The sequence below is a fragment of the Bufo gargarizans genome, chromosome 3 (assembly GCF_014858855.1).
Source record: "Bufo gargarizans isolate SCDJY-AF-19 chromosome 3, ASM1485885v1, whole genome shotgun sequence".
NCBI lineage: Eukaryota > Metazoa > Chordata > Amphibia > Anura > Bufonidae > Bufo > Bufo gargarizans.
The window spans coordinates 120,017,293-120,022,938 of record NC_058082.1 but is presented as its reverse complement, the minus strand read 5'-3'; positions in this window follow the sequence as shown (position 1 = coordinate 120,022,938).

Genomic DNA, 5,646 nt, shown 5'->3' with positions numbered 1-5,646 from the left:
TTTGGTGCATTGTGTTGCACACCTGTAACTTACAATAGTCTTAAAGACACCCAACCATCCATTTCAGCCCATTATCCTGCATGCCACCTGATTAACAAAAATTCCAGGAGTAAAATAAATCATTGTGCATCTTGCGTTTCGCATTTCTCATAGACTTTTAACCAACATGTGAAGCTGAAATGTTTACTGCAAAAAACACACCAAGAACCACAGGCAGGGGCGCAACTACCATAGCGGCCGACCATGCAACTGCTATGGGGCCCAGGGCAAGAGGGGGCCCAGTTGGGATTATCTCTTCTACTGGGGGTGAAAACTTGGTCAGGACTCTACCCTCTAAAGGAACAACTTTTAGCAAATGAGGCAGTGGAAAAACGGCCCAAAGGTCACTGAAAGGGGTTTAGGCGGAAACCCTTCTATCAAGTGTGGGGGGCCTGGTTTGAACCTTGCTGTGGGGCCCTTACTTCTCTATGTACGCCACTGACCACAGGTACAAAAAAAAACTAGAAGTACCTTCAGTTTTTTTTGCGGATCCATTAAAATGAATGGTTCCGTATACGTTCTGTAAATGGAACGCAAAAAATAAATAAATAAATAAATAAAACTGTGTGCAAGAGGCCTCATGCCTTGACAGCACAGGCTGCGGATGGCAACACTATTGTCAGCAGCGGACACGTTAAAAAAGCCCAGACTGCGGAGCCATGTGTTGGCGTCCTGAGAGCGCCAGAAGTGACCGTGCATGGTGGATGGCTCGCTCCAGATACATTTGCAGTCTGCTTTTTGCTTACTGTGCCCTGTTAGCTCTGTTTGCTTCTCCTCCTTCTCAGGTTATATTTTTTTGCGGACTACAGAATAGAGCGACGGCTGCGGACAGCACACGGTGTAATGGAAAGATTTGCACCTGTTCTGTGTTTAGAGCCGCACCTGGTTTTGGCTCACAGCCACTGATTGACCGGACCACTGACCAAACACTGATGTGTGAATGAGGCATAATTCTGATGTATAATAGAACAGATTAATTATTAATGGCGCAGCAGATGAACTAGGTAAATGCACCTATATATTATACCGCCTTTTGAGACTAAGGCTACTTTCACACTGGCGTTTTTACTAGATCCGGCAGGGTTCAGCAAAAATGCTTCTGTTACTGATAATTCAACCATCTGCATCCGTTATGAACTGATCTGGTTCTATTATCTTTAACATTACCAAGACGGATCAGTCATTTAAAGTCAATGAGGGACGGATCAGTTTTCTATTGTGGCAGAGAAAACTGATCCTTCCCCATTGACTTGCATTGTGGGCCATGCCGGATCCATCTTGCTCCGCATCCCAGGACGGAAAGCAAACTACAACATGTTGCGGTTTGCTCTCCGGTATGGGAACGCAACTAAATGAAACGGAATGCATTTTGGAGTATTCCGTTCTGTTCAGTTTTGTCCCCATTGACAATGAATGGGGACAAAAACAAGCGTTTTTTTTCTGGTATTGAGCCCCTATGACGGAACTCAATACCGGAAAACATTAATGCTAGTGTGAAAGTACCCTAATTCTGATGCACAGTAAGTCAATGTATAATAGAACAGATTCATTATTAATGGTGCAGCAGGTGAACTAAGTAAATGCACCCACATATTAGACCGGCTGTTGACAATGAGTCTGATGCACAGTAAGTCTATGTATAACAGAACATATTAAGAAAAAATGGTGCAGCAGATGAACAAGATGCACAGGGCAATTATATTAAGCCTGCACTGTCCATGCAGTGTTCCTATGCTCTCTCTACAGTGTGTAAAAACTCTCCCTACGATCTCTCTACACTGTCCCTGTCCAATATTCTACAATTAAAAGCTTTCTTAATCACTGTCCCTAACACTTGACATGCTCAGCTCACAGTAAAATGTCAGAGATGGGGCGGTATGAGGGTTTTATAGGGCTGTGACATCACAGGGATGGCCATGTGCTGATTGGCTGGATGCATGAGATATCACATTCCCGGGCTTCTTACTTTCACTAACACATGTAGCCGCCATTTTAAGAAAAAAATATATTTGTCATTACAAAGCGCAAGGAAATTAGAATTTGTGGCAAATCTAATTTTTCCTGAAATTCGGATCGAATTTGATTCATTTCACTTCACTTAACACTAGACATAACTACAAAAGAGTTATGAGGGACAGAATATGGCACTGCAAACAAAAAAAACCTAAGAAACTATAAATAAAAAAAAACGTGGCATTACTGTTGTAGTGTCCCACTAGGCAAATGTGGGCACTACACAAGGGTTAATATGACCATTGTAAGGCATATGATGTTTTAGGTGTGTTTTCCTATTGTCTGTGTATCAGGCCTGTTAGGGTGTAGTTCCTCCTCCTAGACAGTAGAGGGAGCTAGGGAACCCCTAATATATATATATATATATATATATATATATATATATATATATATATATATATATATATATATAAAGAGATTCAGGCAGCACTCCCTTTAGTGCAAATATAATAATGCAGGTGCCCGCGGTGGTCCCTCGATATGGGACAAATTCAGTAGAGAAGGAAAGTCCGCAGCACTCCTTTAAGTAAAAAAGTGAAATTTATTCACACATGTCAGACAACGTTTCGGTCCTCTCACAGGACCATTTTCAAGTCAAGTGAACCAAAAAGTGCATAGTGCAAAAATAAATACAGCTCTACAGCATGACACAATCCATTATCAGCCAATAGAGTACTAGTGCACTCCCATTCATGGGTGGACTACAATTCATATAATTAACTCCATATATTGCCGTGCATATCAACTTCAGTAGCAATACATCAGTGATACATTCAATAGTAATTCATCATAATATGTGTACATAAGTGTATATAATAAAGTGAACCGTGCAGTTTTAAAAGATTCTTGACTGTATTACCTTGCCTTAAGCCTGCTGGAGAACAGAGATAGTTTGTGGAGAAGGCGTCTCTACCTGTATCTGAACACGCCACTCATCCGCGTCCTCTACTCCTTACTGCGCATGTATTCGGCCCCCTTCTGTTCACGTAGCTTCTAATACTCCTACGTCGCCTCTATGGTGGAAATCAACGTGATGACGTACGGTCGATCACGTCCAGGCGCCGCACACAGACAAGTCTGCGTCAGCGTATAGACAGATCGTCCGCGCCCCACCACGAGTCCATATCCACCATCTTTTTTTAGGTAATGTTTTTGGGCAATAATATCATGCCTCCATAACTCACATATTTATCTCGTCTCCATCTACACAGGGCTCGGCACTGGCAAAAAGTCAGCATACATATATATCTTCAGACAAATCATTGTAGCTTCCATTTAATTCACTGCATATAGAGAGCAGACAACATCAGGGTATAGGCCATGTAAGCTGGGTATCTAGCTAACCATTCCTCCTGTCACCCTAAATTCTACATTTAACCCTTTGGGTTTTAGGGTATCAAGCCGAAAAATCCACCTAAGTTCAGTTTTTTTTAATTTACTTAATCGATCACCTCCTCTTTCCAGTGGTTTAACATGATCTATAATCATAAATTTCAAGTCACTTTCTTTATGATTTTTTTCGGCAAAATGCTTTGATACAGGCAGATCTCTTCTTTTATTCCTAATAGACTGCCTATGGTTATTTAACCTGGTCTTTAGATCACAAGTGGTTTCACCAACATATAATTTTTTACAAGGGCACCATAGTACATATATCACCCATGACGAATCACAGGTGAGATAATGCACTATATCAAAGGTCTCGCCCGTGTCTGGATGTGCGAACGTCGATCCCTTGACCATCTGTTTACAATTCACACATCCCAGACACGGGAAAGAGCCTGTGCGCCTTGTTTTAAGGAATGTCTGTCTAGATTGTCCTTTATCTGGTACTTTGGAGTGTACTACCTTATCCCTGATGTTGCCTGCTCTTCTATATGCCATCATCGGCACACTTCTAAATGCAGCAACATTTGGGTGTCCACTACTCAGTAAACTCCAATGTCGCCTTATTATTTTTTCAATTTCAGGACTCAACTCGTTATATGATGATACAAACGGCATTCTATCATTAGTTCTTCTAATTTTCGGGGTCAATAGCTCATCTCTGGGGATTTTTTTAGCCCTTTCTGCATGTCTTTTCACTAACTTTCTAGGGTATCCCCTGTCTATAAAAGATTGTTCCATATTTTTCATTGCTGTGCACATATTCTCATCCTTATCAACAATTCTCCGCACCCGAAGCATTTGGCTAAACGGCAGAGAATCTACCATTAGGGATGAGCGAACTCGAACTGTATAGTTCGGGTTCGTACCGAATTTTGGGGTGTCCGTGACACGGACCCGAACCCGGACATTTTCGTAAAAGTCCGGGTTCGGGTTCGGTGTTCGTCGCTTTCTTGGCGCTTTTGTGACGCTTTCTTGGCGCTTTTTGAAAGGCTGCAAAGCAGCCAATCAACAAGCGTCATACTACTTGCCCCAAGAGGCCATCACAGCCATGCCTACTATTGGCATGGCTGTGATTGGCCAGAGCACCATGTGACCCAGCCTCTATTTAAGCTGGAGTCACATAGCGCCGCCCGTCACTCTGCTCTGATTAGCGTAGGGAGAGGTTGCGGCTGCGACAGTAGGGCGAGATTAGGCAGATTAACTCCTCCAAAGGACTTGATTAACTGATCGATCTGCAGCTGTGGATCATTGAGCTGCTGATCCTCAATTGCTCACTGTTTTTAGGCTGCACAGACCGTTTGTCAGTCTCATTTTTCTGGGGTGATCGGCGGCCATTTTGTGTCTTGTGGTGCGCCAGCACAAGCTGCGACCAAGTGCATTTAACCCTCAATGGTGTGGTTGTTTTTTGGCTAAAGCCTACATCAGGGTGAAGCTGTCACACCAAGTGCATTTAACCAGCAATAGTCTGTTCATTTTTTGGCCATATACAAAATCAGGGGCAAGCTGCGCCTGTCACCAAGTGCATTTAACCCTCAATGGTGTGGTTGTTTTTTGGCTAAAGCCTACATCAGGGTGAAGCTGTGACACCAAGTGCATTTAACCAGCAATAGTCTGTTCATTTTTTGGCCATATACAAAATCAGGGGCAAGCTGCGCCTGTCACCAAGTGCATTTAACCCTCAATGGTGTGGTTGTTTTTTGGCTAAAGCCTACATCAGGGTGAAGCTGTCACACCAAGTGCATTTAACCAGCAATAGTCTGTTCATTTTTTGGCCATATACAAAATCAGGGGCAAGCTGCGCCTGTCACCAAGTGCATTTAACCCTCAATGGTGTGGTTGTTTTTTGGCTAAAGCCTACATCAGGGTGAAGCTGTCACACCAAGTGCATTTAACCAGCAATAGTCTGTTTATTTTTTGGCCATATCCCAGTCTAATTCTGTCACTAAATCCATACCGGTCACCCAGCGCCTAAATACTAGGCCTCAAATTTATATCCAGCTAAATCTGTCCCTAGTGCTGTAGCTGGGCGAGTTATTTAGTGTCCGTTCAAGCACATTTCTTGTTCTGGGTTGAAATACAATTCCCAATTTAGCAATTTCATAATTTAGTGGTTCCTGCTATATCAGAGCTATTTGAAATCTATCCCAAAAAGGGTATATAATATTGAAGGTGCACATTGGGTCATTCAGAATAACTTCACACACA